At 35.5% G+C, this 23,068-nt stretch overlaps 1 protein-coding gene across 2 annotated transcripts in view; it reads right to left on the reverse strand.

Annotated features, from left to right (window-relative positions):
• The window catches only part of LOC105838074, a 93,548-nt gene extending 70,811 nt beyond the window's left edge, over positions 1-22,737 (reverse strand). Inside the window, exons 1-2 of one of the 2 annotated variants that reach the window (XM_036283313.1) lie at positions 22,558-22,737; positions 18,582-18,683 (exon numbers count right to left, since the gene is read on the reverse strand). The gene's annotated coding sequence lies outside the window, so the exon portion shown is untranslated. The other variant, XM_036283314.1, reaches the window with a different exon arrangement.
• Between the last annotated feature and the right edge of the window lie 331 nt (positions 22,738-23,068).

Here is a 23,068-nt window from a genome sequence, read left to right on the forward strand (position 1 = left end):
TCGCCCGAAATTTTTTTTTACTCTTAATTATAAAATACAACTTTACGTTTGACTCTGAATAAATTTTTTGTTATCATAAAATATTACTTTCTTTCCGTTACAATCATGTAAGTAAATTTTCCTTTAGAAAGACTTTGATAATGTCCGATGTATGAAGAATATTTTCCCGAGGTTTTTGTATAAAAAAATATACGCTTTACACATTCAACAAAATAAAGCAATCCTCTCCGGCCTAGATTATCTGAATGGCATGGTTCTTATGTCAATTTACAGACATTACTGTGAATTATGAAAACGTTTTAAATTATTTTTGAAAAAGAATTATAACATAATTTTTTTATTTTATAAATTTGTTAAATAATTTTATTTGCTTCATTATTATTTTTTCTTTTCTATTTAAATTAGTTAGTTATTTTTAATAATATTTAGCAATGTTTTTCATACAAAAGGTCTTTTATTTTTAATTAAAAAAAGTTCTTTTCCTTGAAAAACAATCATATTTTGTATGACAATTGCAATATTAAAAATTTATATATTTTATTTTCAACATTTTTATTATTATAATTTATTTTACTATACTTTTCTCAGAAAGAGCATTGAAAATTATGATTTACAAAACTTAATATATTTCTCATTTAAAAAACAAAAAAATATTTAAGCTCTAAAATTAAAAAAATTTATTAACGCAAAAAATTGCTGTTTAAATAATTGAACTTTCCTTGCGAAAATTCATGTGCTCTATATTGTAATTAAAAGTATAGTACAAAAAATTTACCAATTTTTGCTTGGATCAAAAACTGTTCAATAAGAAGTAGAAATGATCTTTAATGAAAATATAATTAACAAATAATAATAAAAATCAAAATTTTTAGTACTTTAAACATTAGTACTTTAGATATTCAAGATAACGTACAAAATATTCAATAATTTCTGCAAAATTTTATTGCGCTGCATTTATTTTTCTCTAAATAAAATTAATTAATTTATTTATTTGTAACAACTAAATTCAGAATCATCATAGAACTTTGTATAAATCATTTTGAATAATTAAAATACAGAAGAATTTGAAATTTTTGTCATTAGTTTTTGAAATAATTTAATGTTTAATAAAAAATATAATAATATTTGCAACAACTCTCACATAATACATATTTAAAGTATAAATATTAACATATTTTCACTTTCAATTCACTTTTCATAGAATGTACATACGTAATACGTTTTAAGCGCACAATGTTAGTATAATTAATATTTAAGTAATTTCATAAAAGGATAAATTCTCGTTACTATTGTTGTGTCGTCGTTATTCAGAAAATGAAACAATCAGACATGTTGACGTCGTAGTGGTTATTGTCCCTCTGTCTCTGAATCTTTCTCTCGTAATGCTAACGAAATACAGTTAAAGATTAAACAGCTTATATTAGCGTGTTATATTATGGCACCTCTCCGTCCGTGTACTCCACATGTGTGAGACATAAGAAAACGTGAATAAATTTAATTCCATAAGCGTATAAAAAGCTATTTAAAATTCTTCAGATCTCATAACTTCAGCTCACGAATATAAAGTGACCTTTGGTAACTTTATATTAGTAATCGGTCTTGCGTGGAGAAAGAGGGTGAGAAAGGGTGGGTGGGGGAAGAGGAGTAAAATAAAACATAATAATAAAATACAAAATATAATTAGAGTGGATTTTTACACAAAAATCAAATAAATATAGTTTATCGTACAAATAATTTTTCTCAGATCGTAGGTATAAGAACATTTTAAAATCTGTGAACTTGTTTGGTTCTCTTATAGAAAGTTTATATACATATATGACTTATTCATTCACTTATTACAATATATTATATTTTACATTTACTCTTTTTTATAAAAATTAATAAACATTAATAATGATATAAATGATGTTATTTAAAACAGGAAACAAAAAAAATTTGTTTTATTCTTGTCAGAAAGGCAATGGACAAACTTCATTCTTATAGAATAGCAATATTAAACTTTTAAATGTCATTTTTTGTGTTTGATTATTGCCGGAATAAAAATATTCACGATGCCATGTTATTAATAGAGAACGGTTTATATAACTAGTCTTTTTTTAAATACATTTAATTGGTTCTTGTGAACAGCTTTTCAATTATAAAATATGTAAAATAGAATTATGCCGTTATATTTTTAACGACGCAAAAAAATTCAGACATTTATTCGCTCGTTATATCCGCTTTTATTACTATTGTCAATTCAAGTGTATGCATTTGTGCAGCAGAATATCGGACTATCGAATAGCTAAACATAATATTTCTTTTTTCTTAATACATGCAGCGTACGTACAAAATAAATCTTTCAATGAGCGTATTCCTCACAGTGATTGCATTAGTTCAACATACCGCTGAAACACAGAAATTTTATATTCTGTAGCATTTATTTTCGCGATATAATTTATTCAAGTATTTATTCTCATTCGTACATCGCAAAGAGAAATAAATTACGGACTTATCGCCGCTTTTTAAACTCTCAAGCGTTCGTTGCCAGTCGAATGGCGTTCTTAATTAATGCTTTTCAGTGTGCTTTCATTTAGATTATTCACATTTGTCATTGCGCGATCGCATAAATAGCACCGTCGACCGTTTCGTCACTAAGAATTTTCCCGCTACTGAGAGCTTCCCGATGGGATATGCCGTAATTTCCGATTTATATTTGGCTGCAAACCATATTATTCTCGAGTTTTTCAATTAATCCGGCCGGTATTATACAGCTGCTGTTTTATTCAAATGGTGGAAATCGTAGGTTGCCATCCAACAATAGAGAAATGACGAAATCGGAATTATGTCGAGCGAACAAAAGAGATAATCAGCACACTTCTTTATTGTTAATCTTAATTAATTCTTCGTCATAAATCAGGACTACAGCGTTGTCCGCAAAAAGCACTCGCGTTGTTCAAATATTATTTTGTCATCATTTCTCTGACGATGCTCTTTTACCGACTACAAAATGCAAATGTGGATAATATATTAATTGCTGATGCACTTTCAGCGGAGATTTTCCCGTAACGAGCTCTTCGCGCGATATATTCCCTTTTAATGTAATCGCAATTCCAAAGTGACCCGGCTTATTTGATAAGCAATTTAATTTATTGCGAAATTACGGGAGCAAATACCAGCAGGGGGGTGGCCCGTACACATACACTTTTACCGCAAATCGTTACACGCGGGGAACTTAAAGTACGCCCGGCCGTAGCCGGGGAGCTTGTGTCACGCGTTCTGACTTTAAAATGAGGCCGACGCCATACATACCTCGGTTAATTTTGAACACTTTGCATATTCTAAGTATGCAACCTAACTCAAATGCCGCAACAGATACGACGACACGCGGAATTACATACACGGGAGGAGAAGACCTGCTAAAAAGAAATCCAACTGGATTTGAAATGCAGATCCGCCGCTGAGGTACGCGGAACCGGCGCGAAATATATATATTTCGATTAAATTTGTAGTTAGCGACTTTTCGAGACGCTCCCTCGACCTCGATTCGGGAGAGCATCCGCGAAAGCGCGGTGCTTGATGGTAATTAGATATTAAACTACAACAGAGTCTCTCTCCAGCACAGATCCCCGTGGCGTAACAAATCTTCATCCATAAATGGATAGAAAATAAAACGGGATCTCCCTCTCTCTCTCTCTCTCTCTCTCTCTCTCTCTCTCTCTCTCTCTCGTCTGTCTGTGCCGTCTCTGAAAGCAAGTCGTTCGCGAAAATCCATTCGCCGTTCACTCACCCGGATATATTTCCTCTGAAGATACAGAGTTATTAAGCAGATAATAGGATAACTTGATAACTTTTCAGGTCTCGTTACCATCGGCAATCGTTGCGCGTAGCCCCTGAAACTCGCAGTACTCGGCGGTACGGCATTTATACGACTTCCTCCTTTCTTCCAAACTGTAAGAAATTGCGCAATACCTCTCTCCCGCCTCTCTCTTTTACGGCCGTCCTTTCTTGTACTACTCTGTATCTCTTTCGAGGTTTCGAGAGGCGGACACGGTACTCAGGGAAAAGAAGGGGAATGGGGAGGACGGGCATTTCCGACGTGGCCGAAACGAGATACGCGGACGCGCCGTAATTATATCTGATCGATGAAGACGTAAATCGAGCCGGCCAGTATTGCTAATCATAATTAACGCCTCGGCATAGTCGTATCGCTTCTATCCGAGACGGTGTGGATGGAAGTTTCCGGTTGCGCTATCGATTTCCGCGAGGGCTACCGTATATTTCCCCTCGCATTCAGCACCCTCACTTCACTCTTACCTTGGTTTTCTCCGTGAGCGTTAAACTCGTGAGAAAGGGTAACATCTGATCGAGCTAGGCGCGAAGAAGTTCCGACCTTTCCGCGAGAGAGAGAGAGGGTGCCGCCGGATGCGTCATTTTTGGATCATTTAACGCTTAAGAGCGGAGACGTTTTCTCTCTTTCAACGGCTACACGGTACAAAGTTATAACGGCCGAAGTTTTCTTTGTTTACTCCTGGGAGCTCGAGCTTTATTTCGTTGGGGACGAGGGTAAGATAGATAGAAGCTTCTGGAAATACATGTGTGCAACGCGCATGGATGTGTACGTCTCTGTGTGTGTGTGTGCGTGCGTGCTTGCGCTATCGCTATTGCGAGAGATTTGATAATGGACGTGGAGTGTATCGATTATAAGGTTCAGACTGCTGGCAATATATCGTTGTTGAGAACAGATACGTTACAATAAACACTTAATTAAAACGCGGGCTCCGATTGCTTCGAGTATCAATGTTTCATGGCAAATATAATTGCGTTATGTAACTATTTTTAGATTGAAAACTAGCAATCCATTACAGGAAAATATTAATTTAAAGCAGAGAAGATGTTTCTCATAGAGTTCTTTTATGCTGAAAACAATAATTCTTTTATGTTGCAAATTAAATTTCATCAATAAGCTTGGTATAAAAAATAATTGAGGTTTAATGTGCAAAAAGTGACTTTTTTGTTATGATTAAGTTTTTTTTTAATTAACATTATCTTGACATTCTGATCAGAAGTTTGCTTGACATTATCTTGATATTTTCATTATGTATTATTTATCCACTGCAGTTTTTATTGCAATATTTTTTTACTCGATACTTGATTTTTTAGTTGTTTTTATGAAAAATTTAAATACAGAATTTTTAATATAGATATTAAAATTATTAAATACACAGTTAAAAAATTTGTTTCAGATTTACATATATCGCAAATATTCCATTTCAATTCTTGTGCTAATTTTATACAAGATAAGTATTGTGTATAAGTATAGAAAATAAATATTATATAAAAGAAAGTAATTTTGTCGACATTGTGGAGACACATCCCTTCAGTATAATTAATACATTTATAAAGTGTTGACACATTCATTTTTAGTTATTTTAAAATTTACATTTCAAAATTATATTATTTTTATATTATTCATCCATTTATTCATCTATTGTGTTACCCATATGTTTTAATATTAACAAGAGATATCAGTCATTTGATTTTATAAGTTTTCAACAAAACAGTGAGACGTAGAAAAATATTTAAAATAAAATTTTTATGGTTTTTTGTGTACTTTATAGCAACGTTTAAATTGTTCAAAAAACTCATATTTTTCCATAAATACTCCCATTTCTCACAGCTTTAAAGAATTAATTTTAGACAATTGAGACACGTGTCTCCCTTGTAAGAAATGTTGAACATTAATTTAATACAAAATATTTAAACAACACAGTCATATTATATAAAATTAACGCTCAAATATATAAAAAAAATTTAATACAAAGTTTTTAAAAGTATCGGTTTTAACATAATTACACAATTTTGTTTTTTATTGTGTACAGATAATTATAAATTGTCAACTTGTAAGAAATCTTGTAAGAATGTTATAAAGTGTATCCCGTTATAAAAGAAATTTGTAGAACAAAAGTAGAGCGATCTGATATACAGTCAACTGCCCCGACTACACCTTATACTTTTAGGGCGCATTTATGAGCGATTGATTTCTGTCCACTTGCCGTTAAGCCACGGACAAGTAGTAAAGCTCTAATGGCCGGTATTATCATTAATGTGAGATCTCGAACAGTGTTAAACCTCTTACGAAGAAATTTGCATAATGCATAAGCAGGCTACGTAAGAGAGCACTTCGGGACAGTTCGGCGTAAAGTCGCAATTTTCTTGCATGACCGCCATTACACGTATCTAATTGAACAACACTCTTATGCAAAGGCATTCTCAGAAATTTGCATACAATAACGACCCTATTATTTTTCATTGTGGAATGTTCTTAGCGCGAGGCGAACTCACAAACTCATGATTTTCCGTAAATTTCACAACAAAATGGTGTAAGATGGGAAAAATCCTTGGCAAAGGAAAATCGTTTACTTAAATAACTCTCGCAATAAATATCATCCGACGATGATGAACCGCACGTATATTTCGTTAGATAATCGTATGACAATTTTCTCCGATTCGTTTCGACGAGTCTCCGTTCCTTTAAGGAACAATAAAACGCCGGCAAAAGGATTATAAAGTTTGAATTTTGATCGCCGATAGATACAGAAAAGTCACGGGCGCTTGTCTCGCGGCACAGTTTTATTTATCCCTGCCCCTGTGCACTTTTATGAAACTGTCGCGCAAACAGGAGACGGTGACGTTGTGCTCTGAAAGAATAACGGGAGAGGAGAAATAAAATGCGCGGCGCGCGACGAGCGGGGCGAGAAAGGCTCATCTTCTAGTGTGAATAGTCTCTTTACCATTTGCATGGGGAAAGCGCGGTGGGGTAGGGACGAACGGCGGGGGCGGATCTTATTGTTCGGATCGGGCCGTACCTCGTGGGAGGTGACGCGGAGGGGGACGCGGAGAAGATTAGAGAGAAATCTCCCGACGGAAGGCAGGTACGACGCTTTATATGCCAAGTACCGGATGCGGCGCGGTTGTGCCGCTGCGTTCTTTATTCGCGAGGAATATTGTATTATCGGAAACGTCGATTGTATCCGCTGCCGTGCACTTGAAGAGTTAGACTTGACGGATGTACAGCGATGACATAATGCGTTTCGTTAGCCTCTATCCGCGACGAGGGGCATGATGGAAACCGAAAATTGAGAAATTTTAACCCGGGGGAAAGGGGGAGGGAAACTCCACGAGCAGCTGCACCAAGTCGCCCGAGTATGCACGTAGCTGCACGTATTTATCTATTAACCACACGAGGATATTCACATTATAATCCCTTCGTTCCATTATTATCCTGTTATTCCTACGGCTTTGTTTCAATTTGTAAACATGTCACTTTTGTCATGGCCGCGCGTTACCCTATGCATTGTCGGGCGTAAAGCCAAAAGCGGCCGGCTTAAATGACGGCCCTTTGCCCGGTAATTAATGCAATTACGCTTCCGGATGATTTGAATTTCTGCAATAATGGTATATTGCGGAAACTGCAATAAGATTGCCCTTTGCTGTCGTGTTTCATGCCATTCTCTGAAGAAGAATCTTCTAACATCTGCCGCACTAACTTCACGAATATTGCGCTCGCGGATTAGACCATTCCCCATGCATGGAATTTCTCCTTTATGAAAGACTTTCTTCGCTAAAATTCCTTAACGCTGAAAGACTTTTTCTTTAATCGAATTTTTTTTCACCCATGCACATAAAAGTCACTCGTATTGAATTTTCCATCAACGAGCGTAACTATTAGAGTCCCATGACAAGAAGCATTGATCTTTGCTGTCGATGACATCGTAAAAAAAAAAAAAAAAGAAATACGCGCACGAGTTTTACTCATGCATATATTTTCTCTATATGTCAAAAGCACATCTGATCTAGCTCGTATATTTTGGTAACGTCGTTTGTGGTTCGTGCGACAAGTAATAAAAGATACTCGGCTTTTTTCTTTAATTAATGGATATAAAAAACACTTCAACTACCATGTTTTACATGCATCAACCATGTATACGTGCACGAGTCTCATTTCTATTCTTTACTTGGTAAATGTCTATAATAGTTACTAGATGTAAGAAACTTGAACAATAGTTGGAGTCTTATTTTTACTCTTACAAAAGTATTTTTTACGTATTTGCGATTTTTTCACTTACTAGAACAACACAGGTGCGCGCTACGCGCGCGCTATTTAGTTTTTTACTTTTTAAAAATAACAATTGCAATAATAATTATATAAATAAATAATTATATACAAAAAGAAAGGAAAAAGAAATATATATATAGAGAGAGAGAGAGAAAGCATACTTACATACATTAATTTATTATCTAATTTTCTTTCTTCTTTAAAAGTATTATACACATAAAAAAAGGAAAAAAGAAATACAATATACACAACATACATAAATCTTCTTTAAAGTAATATGATATTGACACTGAAATGTAACGAAATGTTGTCAGATCTGAGTCTTCTTCTTCTACTTGTTTTTTTTTTCTTTAATTAGCATTAGAGATTGACGACATAGTTTGAAAAACAAAATTACAATTGTTAATAAATTATTAAATACTTTGACATTATATGTGTACCTTTCCATATAAAATAAGATCAACATTTTTTGGAACTTTATATACATTAATTAATTAACTATTATTGCTAGTTATAAAATAATATTGTGACATATGCATGCACACGTACGCGTGCACATATAGAAATTAATAAATTTAAAAAATAACCAAATAAAAAATAATCAATAGAGAAAACTAACTTTCGAAAATCTTTTGAGTAAAATACTCCACAGTGTACACTCGCACGGATGCACGCACTTCTCTCTCCCTCACCCTCTCTCTTTCTCTCTCCGTCTCTCCCGGTCACTCCCGGTCTCTCCCCGTCTCTCCCGGTCTCTCCCGTCTCTCCCCGTCTCTCCCGGTCTCTCCCCGTCTCTCCCGTTCTCTCCCCGTCTCTCCCCGTCTCTTCCGGTATAGATAACCATTTATACAAATTTGACAGCTGTCAAAATTCAATCGCAATGATTACTCTCGCAACACAAAGTAAGCGCAACGAGAGAACCAATCGGCATCGCGGAAAAGCGACAACAATACTTTGAGAGATGCGAGTATCGATGCCATGCTTTTTTTTAGAAAGGATGAGTTTAAATTTTTGACAGTGAAAATGCACAATTATCTCAAGTTATATTTCATTTCTTTAAAACGGTGTAGTGAAAACAATTGAAATTTGGCAGATATTTTCATCTATTCATTCATATACTAGATGTACAAAAAAATTCTAAACATTGGTACTATTTTTTCTATAATTTTTTAGCTGTTTTCTCCGTCAAGATCGTCCTTTTCCATAAGATAGAAAAGGATACCATGTAAAATCAGTGAAAATTAAAATAGTTATAACTCAGCAACTTTTTAGTGGATGCGTTTTCAATTTTTTGCAGTACATTAAGGAAACTAAAAGAACAATTTCACAAATTTTTAGCAACTTAATTTGTACCATTTTAAACTTTAGTCCGATACATCCTTAACAAACATATGTCATTAAATTACATTATATATTAAACAATGGTTACAAACACACATACATACACACACACACACACGCGCGGAAGGAGGCGTCCTGGGCAAAAGTGCGCAAAAGTACGGTGCGTACTTTGTTGATGCTAAATTACGACTTAATTGACATAGTTGTGCGTGCGTGCGCGCGCGCGCGCGCGCGCGCGCGTGTGTGTGTGTGTGTGTGTGTATGTGGTCACAGCAAGAAAGTGTCGTATCGTATTTATTAAACTTTTTTGTTTATAACTTTTTCTATATAACTAAAAACAAACTAAGGCTGAGCGACGGTAACATGTATAAGGAAAAGTTGTTCAGAATAATGATCCTGAAAGCATACATGAAAGATCAAAGTTGGTGAGGATTTGTTAATGTAAATAATTACCATATATTTATTTATGTATTTTGTTATTTGTAACTTCTTAAAAAAAACTTATCTCTCCCCCCTCCAAAAGCATTTCTACATTTCATTTTTACAGTAATTTTATTGATTGGTATTGAAAAAAATTGATATTTTGCTTCAGTAGCTATTATCTATTACAGACATTCACCCTTTACTTTACTAAAGTATCTAAAAATTTAGTTATATAAATCCAAAAATAATTTATTTTGGAGTAAAACAATTACGTAAAATGCTCAAGCTAGTTGCTAAAATGTCAATATTTTTTACAGCATTGCTTATTCTGCTCTGGAGCGTTCCATATAATTGAAGAGTTTCCTATAAAAACAAACAAGTTTATTGTTTTAAAATCTAGGTTGATGTTGGAATGACGTCAAATTATTTTCTATCAATAGAGTTATAAAGTCGTGAACAATTCTGTTCCAGTATAAATAAAATAGAAAATATAAAATATAAATATAAACAAATAATAAAGATAAAAAATTTTTACAAGAATTAAACGAGTTTAAAGGTTTCGTTATTTATTTTATTTAATGGTTTCTCTAAATATATATATATATTAATTAAAGTCTAAAACTTAGTACTTATGTCTATTATCTGTTCAGAGAAAAATTACATAATATTAATCAAGGCCTACAACTTTTTGTTCTTATATCTATTATATGTTTAAAAAATTACTGTATTTATAATAAACAATAAAAAAATTTTTTATATTCTTCTAATTGTTGGATTTGTTTGATTTATATAGAAAATTTTTCAGTTATTTTGACAAACCAACAAAATTACTTTCTGGTCCATGCAGCTATATTTTTATATACTTTAGCTAGACTATTCTCTCCATGTTCTTACTAAATTAGATTTTATCTTATTTTCGCTTTGCCTCAAATATTTATTACATTGTCTCTCACATATACGGGTGCACGAACATACGTACACGTACACATACAAAAATGTGTATATATATATATATATGATGTTCCTAAATGTGTGTAAGCCTCCAGAGTTTATTAAGCTCGGGTCTGCGGGTTTGTTAAGCCTAAATGACTGTGTGGAACAGTCATCCCTGCGGGTCACTCCAAATACGATGTCTCTTTAAATCTTTGGGGATCTCTATATTAATCCATTAATATACAGTACAGATCAAAAGTATTACGTCACTTCCAAAAATGTCACAAACGCAAATAAATCATTAAGTTCTTTAATTTCTTTCTCAAAGCATTTCAATCATAAAGAATAACAGTATATTATAAATAAACTTGCAGAATATTATTATACGTTTTTTTTTTTTTATTAAAGGAACGTTTGCCCTGCTTGGATAAATGATACAATAATACTTTTGATTGATGCCGTATTGTAGGATAATACATATTTAAAAAACATTACACATTATTATTTATTAATATAAAATAAAAAAAAGAAAATTAATGTTCCAGTAGAAATTAATTTAAAATATTGCAAAATATAATTTTACTTATAAATTACACAGTTTCCAATAATTTATTTAGCTTCAAGTTTTATTTTTTATGTTAATTTCTCATACATAATTAAATGACTTCATCAGATATCCGAAAACCGATCATTGAAGTCAACCATTTAACCGAAAATCGGCTGAAATTCTGGACGAGCTTGTTGGTGATACAGGCAAAGAGTTAATCTGCGGATTTTACTTTTGCCCCATTCAATTCCTTGTGCCAATCACATTCTAAACATTTCAGATATCCATCGGATTTCACAGAAATCCTATTAATGACATGGCCAGAACAAATGCATCGACCGTTGTCGTAATTCGACGATAGTCCGCTATTACAATTCACCCGTACATGCGGACAATTCGATCGTGAACAAAAGCGACAAGGTGATCCATAGTGATTCGCCAAAGGGTAAATACTGATTGTAAAAGCATCGGAGAATGACAATAATTGAGAGAACCACAAATGGCTGTTTGATCTGCCGTGGTTTGATCTGTGAGTTGATCGTATTAAGAAAATTACTATGAATCGTTAAATACTTTCAAAAATACATTGACTCGTTCTCTTTGATATAATCAAATATAAGTTATAAGTTAAAGGTATAAAAAATGTCAAAGTCACAAAATTTATGTTACAATTATGTAATAAATAAGATATTATCTGTTGTTAAAAATATTTTTAATTTATTTAAAACTATATGAAGAAAATTGATTCTTTTCATAAGTGTGCAATCATACAAGAGTTGAGAGACAATGTTGAGTTTATTTCGAACGTCAATTGCTGGAATTATGCTCTTTCGTCGAATCCTTACAAAATTCGAAGAATCTGTTCTCGAGCATCAATATCAGGATATGCTTATCCCGTGAACATATATCTTTGCCTCCTCGCTTTGAGCTGCTTCGTTTGCATAGAGAGTTATGTGATAGCAACGACAGCAAATAGAATAAAAATGAGAAGCTGAGAATGAGAAGTATGAGATTATTTACATCTTTCCGAGATATTTATTATTAAAATATCGTTAAATTTAAAAATTATCACATTAAATAATTTATACTTTAGTATTTTATTATATAATTACTTGTATTATGTAATAAAGCATTTATTGATTTTTAATAAGAATACACATCTAAATATAATAAAATTTTTTTAGCCAAAATTGAGAGGTTTAATTTATTATTTGTAATATTCTTATAATTATTTACATTTTCTTGTTATAAATAGTCTGTAGTAACGACGTTACTTTTTTTTATAACTATGACATTGTCACAATTATTTAACTCATTTATCGTGACTTTCTACATTTTGAACCTATTTGTGAGACAATTTTTAGATGTATTTATTCGATCTTCTACTGAATATTCGTATTCAAAATTATATATTATATTCATAATCCGTCGTTATTGCTACATATATTTAAGAACAATTTTAAATTTGAAATTATTATGTTAAAATTTTTAAAGATAACGGCAAAAATAAAGAAAGTTTAAATATTACTTTAGTTATATATTTAATCAATTTAATCAAAAATCAAAATTTTATCTACATTCTGAGCATTTACAATCTTTAATTTTATGAACTTAAGATGCAAATTAAATTGTGTTATTCTTAATAGTATTTTGACAAAAAAATTAATTTTCTATTTAATTTCATTTTGTTTCATTAGCATTAAAAAGGGAAAACGTAACAAATAGTAATTTTAGAGTAATAACGGGTTACTTGTCAAAATCAATAATTAATAACAATAGCTATTTATTCTTTTTGAATTGAAACAGATAACGATAACAGATAACGATCGAGTTAAAAGAATAACTTTCCCTGTTTTTAACATAGTTGATGTTGTTGTTCCGAAAAAATGGAATTATGATCGATAGGAATGTACAATATTTTTCAACGTGAAACATTAATATATTTTTATAGCATCGAAACGACCGCAGCGTATATTTTTTCTCCCCTCGATGCCGAAGGCGCAGTAAACCGTGTATAAATTTCCAACGCCGTCCATTCGAGGTCCTGTCTGAAACACACCGGGTCGGATTTCGCGTGGCGTGATGCGAACTTATCATTCTGACATTATGCGGTCGCGATGACAACGATGAAATATCAAGTAGGAGACTGCGTATAAAAGTCCCGGATGAGTCTCGGCGGAGTGCAGCCAGTGGGGATTACACCGCGCCGAAAATGCGCCCGCGGTTTTCGCGACCGCGCCGCTGCGGTTCACAGTCCACAATAAATTCCAGCATATTTCGGCTGCTACTGTTACCTACTTATACTTAACCATTACATATGCGCGCACCATGGAATTATATTCTTCGGTCGGATATGGTGTAACTGTGCGGACCGTAAAATTATAACGCTGGCTGGCGTTTCTAATTTCGTTGAACACGCTGGCGTTTCGCGCAAAACGCTCCGGGTCACTTAAACGATAATGCGCGTGGATGCGAATCGCATGCGAAAGGTCAGAGCGCGGTATTGTAACATTGCGATGCAATATTACCGGGATTATAATACTTAATGGTAATATCGTGATATTGTAAAGAATATTATATAATACGCTTTAACATTGCAACTGTTTACGTCAACGTTGTGATTTATTATTTCGCGTCCCGACGAATAAAATGTCATTGGTATCCGCCGCATGAATTATCGCGATAAAATAATAATGGCCATTTCGTATTTTAGGATTTACGCTCGTTAGCGGTGCGGTATTCGCTGCCGAGAGAGATTTTTTTTTGCGAGATCGAGATATGTGTGAACAGCCGCTGTCCTTCCTTGCGCGACATTTACTACGTGCATGCCTACGTGCACTTTGTAGCTCGTTAGTCCGCGATACGCCCTTTCAACTCTTCGCCATTTTTGCTACATGAGCCCTCGACGTTCTAACGCGTACAACGACACAAGGACTAGACGAGAGTAAATGAAAGAGAGAGAGAGAAAGAAAAAAAAAGGCAAAAAAGGTAATAGTAAAAGCTTAAAAAAAATACCCTAAAAACCTTCCTGAAGTTCATCCGCGTGTCGCTTGTCAGTGAAGTGATCCAGTTTCGGGAAATACTGATTGATCTAAACGTTGACTTGACTTCATCGTCTTGTAACACGGCCAATCATCTTTGTACGTCCCGCAAGTGCATCTCGAATACACAATGCGAATACACTCTCCTCGGCGCCCAAAAAGATGCGCGACGCGAGTGGGCAAAATTCATCGGCATACGTGCACGGTAAACGTAATGCCCTAAATGTAACTATATGTACTTCAATACAGCATTGCCTCCGGTACCGACAACAAAATACCTACATCATTTATGGGCAAACATTCGATATTAAATTAAACATTAAATATATTCATCGTTAAAGTTTGCCGTTTCAATATAATTGTGTTGTAGATTTTGCACGATGTGTACTTTCTCGATATAAAGAAAATAATAAAATATATAAAGGAAATATTTCCACAGATGTGTATATTTATATATATGTGTGTATATGTGATAATGTTTATATATATGTGTGTGTATATGTGATAACAAAGTAATGACGAAATTTGAAGAAAGTTTAGTGATATTTTTCGAATTGAATTGAATTATTTCTTTAATTATTATCTAAATGATCAATCAGCAAATAAAAACAAAATCTTTTGACATTATTTTAATATATAATTCAAAATTGCATTTATGTATACATATTCGATAGTTTATACATATAAAACTTAAAGCAATTCAAATAATATTTTCTAAATTAGTTCAATTATCTCTTTAATTATCCCAATCAAACAACAAAAGAAGTTGTTCAATATTATTTTAAAGCATGAATAATTCAAAATAATTCAAATAATTCTTGTATTCAAAAAGAAATTATTTGTCAAATGTTAATTAATGAAATTATTTTGAATAAAATTATGGAAAACATTGTGGCGTTTCCGACTTGTTAATGAATTCTGAGGCAGAAAATCGTTATGTTTCTATTCATTTCAAAATAATCATATTTTTCAATTCCCCGAGGGTATGGTCGAAGCAATTTTAATTGCGGATATTTTATAATGGCACCCTGGGGGCGTGAATGGGACCCGCTTTTATAGACGAGTTCATCGCGCAAATGTAAATAACGCTCCCAAATAATCCCGTGTGGGATCAATGAATCATCGGATTTATATAAATTCTGCACCCGCATCATTTCGGTTGTATTATTATAATCCTTATGTATAGAATTTAAAGCCCGTCATTTGTGCGTCATAACAATAATATTATGCAACGGTGTAGGCACAGAAATATAATAAGAAAAAACCTCTCATTTTTCGTTAAAATCAAATATTGTAATGTTAATGTTAACATAGCTTAAATAATTATATTAATAATTTATATATTAATACAAATTAATAATGGAAAATTATTAAATTTTAAAATGCAATCTTCTTTTCTATTCACGTTTTTAAAGTTGTTCTTTGCTTTTATTTAAATTTTATTCTAATGATGGCAATTATTTATTAAGGCCAAAGTTTTGAAATATGTGACCGAATGTCTGTGTGCAAAACAATAAGACGAAAATCAGTACTATGAAAACGTATGCCCAATACAAAAAACGATTGATGAATTTACTTCTGACAAAGAAGAATGGGACTCATTTTAGTGAGCGGTTCTCGATCTCAAAGTCAGAAGAAAAATGGATTTCTTGTACCTACCGCGGAGAATGGACATAAATGTAGATCCACCTGTACAAATGAAGACCCATTTTTCACTTGGCAGCCCTGTGATTTTACCAATGACTTTTTACGATAACTCGACCGAAGTCTGCGATAACTAACTACAATGCGATATCAGCCGTTACATACCGCGCTAGTCTAAAACCGATAAATCATATCCTGTACCCATTTTTGTAAAATATCGACCCAACTTATAGCTGTCTCGAACGTTTTATCACGGAAACATTTATAGGACCGACATGGAGTATTGACGTGACTAATTTTTCGACGTACTTTCGTATCGCAATAAACTTTTTGTGCTATGATGTTTTTATACGTCAAAGAAAAGGTTACCAATAAGAAACGATAAGAAATTAGAAAAAGACATCAAAAAATTAAGAAAAAAAACATTAGAATAAAGAATTTATTTATAAGACATATTTATGTATTAATGTCTTTAAAAATTAAAAAATTTTATTCATGCAATTTTTATTCAAAAATTTCTTATTTTATTTTTTCCAAAATCCCAACAAATTAATTTATTTACTTTGTAATTTATGGTACACAATATCGTATGATTAATATTTCATTTTTACCTTGTGGTAGCTATACGTTTGCATTTTCACGTATGCAACGCAATGCAATTTAATAGAATGTTTACGTTATATTTTAACGTAAACTTCGACAAAGGGCTTTTACCGTGGCTTTTAATCATCTTGCCGCTATGTGTTACAAATTTTTACCTAGAAAATCGCCATCATCCTAATCGATAAACATAATTATTCCACGTCAGTTTTACAACATAAAAGTCTGGCGGAAACAAAGCTTTGTGGATCAAGACGTAGAACAAAAAGGAAAAAAAAAGGAATCAGCAACCTTTCAGCTATATATCATAAGCCGCCGAGCGACGATGATTGATTAGTACAGATTCATTTGTTCGTTGACTTTTTCTTATTAACTCTCACCAATGGATGATAATGTGATTATTATTCCCGGGAAATTTTGGTACTTTTAATGAGCAGGTAGATCTGACAGAGAGATTATCCGACATGTATTAAAGTGTGTTCACTAACAAGATCATTATAAAACTCGTTAATACCCCCGTGTTACCAGAGTAATTATTTTTACAACAGCAGGGATTAGATGAGGTCATTATTCAAAGTTCGCACTAATAGGTCACCAAAAACTTATAATTACTAATATATCAAACGCTAATAAATGAATGAATGAGTAGAATGATAAAGCATTATTACAATTGTTATATGTAATAAAATATTTATTATCATAATAATAGCAAGTATAAAGAATTTGTTAGAATAAAATAATATAATTAGAGAAAAGTCATTACTACTGACATAGGTTTCCTAAAATAATACTCCTCCCTCCCAAATTTTCTCGGATTCTAAACGTTGCACCTTATTAATATCAAGAATGAGAAGTAACGCGTTTTACTTTTTAAAATCAATAAGGAATAACGGTAATGAACCAAAAAGTAAAAGTAATGATAAAGCGTTACATTTGTAATGTAACATTTTCCTTGGTTTCCTATTAATTTAATACTGATAAAAACATGATCTACTTACACAATTAAAAAAGTAAAAACTCATAGTTTATACATTTGTATAAACTTCTTTTTTATATAAAAACAATTTATCGAATGCAAGAATTTTGATAATTTTTTTGTATATTGAGTAGATAATGTTAACAATAGTGAATAATTATAGATAATATAGATTATTTTATATGTTTGTAGGTTTTTTTAAATGTTTTTTATATCTCTGTTTTTCATATTTTTTTCAATAAACGGTTTACTTGTATTTTTTAATCTTTAAATTGCTTTTATTTTTAAAATATTCAACTCTAATCTTTTAATTAAAATTTTTTTGTTTAATATGTAGAAATTTTATTTAGTTTTATTACCATTTAGTTTATCAATTTTGTACTTCATAATTAACTTCTCTGCTACAAAGACGCGTTTAAATTCTATCATTATTACTGCCTACTATCTCAGTTTTAAGTCAAATTTCTTAAATGCTTATTTTTAATTATCTTGCAGCAATAATTATTGCAAAATGCAAAATAGTATTATAAACTACTACATTACTTGATAAATTTACTAGTTTCAATTTGGGTTTTCAAAATTTTATTTTTAGCATTTCTTTAAGAAATATAATTCAAAACAAAATGATATAACGGTATTAATGACTTTTTTTACTGTCTATGTTAATATTAATATTCAATTAAAAATATTCACAAAAAGAACAATTTTGCTAAAGTGTCTTTAAAATAGCTAGATACAGATTTGAAAATAATTTTGTCACATTAAAATAATTATGTGGGACATTCATAAAACTTTTCGCAATATTGCTCATGCTTGAATATCTTTCATAATTATTTTAATAATCCAACAAAATTACACTGAGATCTGAATTTGGTTGAATTTTTAGATACTTTAACGCACAAACCTCTCCTTCCGTATGATAATTTCTAGAAAGCAAGGTCACACACATTTCGCTTTGTTTGTCATCAAAGCTCTTACCTGATTCGGTGACCGCCTTTCGGCGGTCTTCCTCGGTTGGGGGCCCTCCCTATTGGTCCCCGAGTTGTGCTTTCCGGTCCCCGAAATCCAGCGCTGTAACAGCTAGAAAACGGAGATCCGCTGTCGTTAAACTGCGGCTCCACTACGCGACGCGACACGACATATGACTGCGTGCGATGATGACAGAACGAAGAAATTTCGTGAAATCGCGCAAATTTCACCACCGTGTCCCACGTAAATCGTCATCGCGCGTGTCATGTACGTATATGATGCATGAGTATGTCGTGTAAATTTAAAGCGCACTGTCATGCAGAGAGAAACGATCGATGTATAGGTATATTTGACGGCGCGACAGCGGCGAAAGTGACCCGACCGTGGATTTTGGCCGCGTTACAGGACGACCGTAGGATTCTGCGTGATTAGTGGCAGCGAAACGTTGCCAGGATCGAAGCGAGAGAAAAAAAAATGGTCCGCATGTCCAAGGCTGACGGCGCTGCACGATGGCTCTAATTAACGTAATGGCGCCCCGAGGCGTTGAGACTCCGCAAATGTCGCGAGAGAGAGAGAGAGAGAGAGAGAGAGAGAGAGAGAGAGAGATACATGTAATTTACGTTCCGTTCGCTCGTAGCCCAGTATTACATCGTCGCGGTGATAGCTTGCGGTGTGCGGTGCCGTCGCGAAATTTTTTTCTGCCTTCCGATTAAAAAAGTGATTTCGGGTTTCAAACGACGATAAACAGAGAGCGCGGGGAGAGTGCGGTCGCAGTGAAAGCGGTCAACGTCGAGTCAGACGCACGGGGATCTCGCCGCGCGTATGTGCGCGCTTTGTGCCCGACGCGATTGGCTACGAAGCCAATTTTTAAATAAACGCGCGCACAACCCGTGTATATTTTTTTGCGACGTGGCTTTTCGTAGCTCCGTAATGAAACCGGCGTCATCCGGTTCTCCGCGGAAATCCGACGCGATATTCCCGAAATATTCATACTGCCGTTGTTTGTCAAATTATCTCCCGCGGTTCAGCCATCCGGTTCGATTTTCCGTACGGGGCACGATCGTGGAAATCACAATTTCCATACCGGTCGTATCGTAAAGCGCACGTACCGGGGCACGAAATTGCATTTATTTAAATTGTGTTTATCGCTATTGGACGGAACTTCATTGATAGATTGTCTAACGGATTTCGAGAGTCACAAAGGTGCACACCGTTCGGGAGAATATACATACTCGCGAAATTGATCAAATTGACTTCGTCGGTTCGAAACCTCATGATTCTTTTCAGCTCCGCTAAACAATCGTCGCAGTTGTTATAAGCTTTATAATAATGATTTCTTTTACCCCTCGTTACCAGCGGAATCGCTGGAGCACTTCTCCCGAAAGTAGCGGAGTATCTCGATTTTACGAGTCGCGTTTGTTTCCCCGAATGCTTTCTGGGCTCGTGCCAAACGAAATCTTATGCTTGGGGGAAATCGCGTCGATTATAGACTAAATTAGATTCGTTAGCGGGAAACGGAGGCGACGGTGAGCGGGACGACAGTGCATTTTCTCGCGGTGCATTTCATGCGACTTGCGTTTCCCTCTATCGATCGTTCTTCCCGCACTCGACAATTTTTTAATCACGTTTCCGCTTCGTTGTTCCACGGCGGTGCCGCATGGTTTCCCAATTTATATTGGAGATCAAACCGGCGTTCGCGGCAAGAGAGCACTATCGCGTGTCGCGCTACGATGAATAAGGATGCATTGGGTGATTGCATCGTGGCAGAGGGAAAAAAAACGCGAAAAATAGAGCGGCGTGTGACGCGGAGGTTGATGAGGACCTTTTCTCCGTCCCGGCCGTACGGCGAATACACGATGCGGCGGAAAAATTGTAGCGAGAACGGGACGAGTAATTGGACACCGGGTGGCCATATTAGAGCACGCGGAGACAGACGGAGATGGAGAACGGGATGACGGAAGAGCGAGAGACGGCGGAAAGGAAAGGACGGACCGAGAAAGCGAGAAAGCAGAGAGAGAGAGAGAGAGAGAGAGACGAAGAAAGACGCGCAGAAAGCGAAGCAGAAATGAGGCAGCGAAATCGGTATAGATGAGCGGAGGGGATGAGTTGAAGAGAAAATGATACGAGCGAGAGATGCAGAACCGAGATAAAGCGCGAGCCTTTAAACGACAGAAGTAGGAAGATGCAAATCGAGCACGTATAGGCGCAAAGAAGGTCAGAGAAAATCGTAATGAGGAAGCGCGCGTGGTAAGAGAAGGTAGAGCAAACGAGATAGTATAAAGTAGATGACGAAATCGGTGCGGTTAGAGGAAAAGAGTCAAAGGAGGAGCGAGAGAAGAAAGACAAACAGAGAGCGAGAGAGAACGGGAAAGTTGTGGAAGCCAAGTTAATAAGAACACCCCTCCCCCCATTCTTCTCTCTCCCTCCCGAGGACTGAATATATACGTAAGGGAACGAAACGTAAATTACAAAAAGGAAAGACGAGAAGAGAAGAAGATTGAAGCATAGAAAGATTATAGCGGAGAAAAGCAGTAAAAAAGCCAACAAAAAAAAGAAGTAATGTAACAATAAGCGCAAATATTTTTGCCCCTCGAGTGATTATTGTTGCGAACGGTATCTGTAGCACGAAAGGGGAAATCGGAGGGAGGCAAATAAGATAAAATACAATAATAATGGAAATAGAAATAGAAAAAAAAGAGAGACAGCCGGTAACAAGTTATAACGAAAAAGCACGGATTCGGACGAAATAATCAAAATGAAATGAAATATCTGAGTGAAAGGTAGCGGTAAAAGAAAAGGCGAAATGAAGAGTCCTTTTGCCAGATAGCAAAAGAGAAAAAGAGAAAGAGAGAGGGGGGACAGGAGGAGAGCAAACGAGAAATAGAACACTTTGATGAGAAGCTGCAAGCAGGTTGAAAAATTAGCAACGAAACTGCAAAGTCGGCGCTAACTAACGGAAAAGACCTTTAATAAAACCAGCGTTCTCTAAAAATCGTCGAGGATTCGCGCGGAGAATTCGCATCGGGAATAGCGAGAGGGGCTAAAGTAAGACATCTCGAGACAGGTTAGGGTTAAAGAAGATAAATGTATCAAAGAGCGAGAGGGGATGGGTGGGAGAGGGAGGGGGGGGAGGTAAAAATCGCCCGGAAAAGCACGTTGAATCAAAGGCAAGTGGACGAGAGGCGGAATCGGCGAGAGACGGGGAGGAACGTGGCGAAAAATTCGTGCTGAGACAGATTCAGTGGGCTATGGGGACCGAAGCGGTCTCTCTCGCGGTAACTTATTTACTTCGGCAAAGGCCGTAAAAGAGGTCGTGAAGGATCAGCCTGCAACGGGGAGTGGACATAGAGAAACGGATATGTGGATCCGGACGGACGGGACGGTCCAGCGTGCACCATCGCTATCGCCGCGATCTAGCGCGTGCGTGCGCGCTACCGTTTTAGTAACCGAGCACACACCGGTGCGCACCAGTGGGTATTATCTAACACTTAAAATTAGACGGCGACGGCAGCGACACGACGACGACGACGACGACGACAATGGATGGAGTCTCTCTCTGTCCTAACGTTTCGCGGTTCATAAGAGGAGGAGTAGGAGGAGAATGAGGAAAACCGAAACGAATGGAGATCTCCGTTGAAGAACAGTTCCCCCAAATAGATTATATCGCGATGCCGCCGACGATGCACTTGCACTTGATCGACGATATCACGTGGAACTTTCTCTCTGGCGACACTTCCTTTTCTTTTTTACAGCACACATTTTATACAGGGTACACTTTTATACTCTTGTATGCGCCGCCCCCTCTCCCCCCCTCCTCCCATCTCACTCCTCTTTCCGAACATCCGCGACATCCCACCTTCCCCTTTCATCTCCTATTTCTTCCGGCCTTACTTTCCGCCGTTTCGCTCTAAGTAGTGTGACGTTTTATCGTATATGGTGTGGTGGATGATGAGGTTGCCGATGACGAGGATTTACTCAGACGCACCGCGTTCGTCCGGGCCGGCTGGCCGCCCGTCTCAGAATGAATGCCTTATTAGTTATTTCTGGTTTAGCTACTTCGCCTCTCGGTTCCTCCTTCTTCTTTTCTTGATCTTCTGCCCGAACCGACTCTCCTCTCCTTTCATCCGTCCGCCTGTCCGTCGTCCTCGCGACGTCCCGTTCCCTCGCGCTCCCACGTTCTCATCACCGCCGTACTCTCGATCTTCATCGCGCCATCAGCCGTGCAAGCTCGAAAGCGCACGTACGCGTAGCTTTACGTATACCGCCGGCTCAGTGCTCTTGCGGCGGATTCCCGGTGTATTCTCGGTGAGATCAACGAAATCCGCTGCCGCGATCGCACGAAATTCGTCGCAGCCTAACCGAAGGCTTCCCGATAATTCGCCGTCGATCTTGTCGTTCGATCAAACTAAAATTCTAAACAATAATTGGGATAAGGTCGTGATGTGTATAACACAATTAAAATTGATATAAAAAAAGTCGACAGTGGTAAACAGCAG

The sequence above is a fragment of the Monomorium pharaonis genome, chromosome 2 (genome assembly GCF_013373865.1).
Source record: "Monomorium pharaonis isolate MP-MQ-018 chromosome 2, ASM1337386v2, whole genome shotgun sequence".
Classification (NCBI taxonomy): domain Eukaryota; kingdom Metazoa; phylum Arthropoda; class Insecta; order Hymenoptera; family Formicidae; genus Monomorium; species Monomorium pharaonis.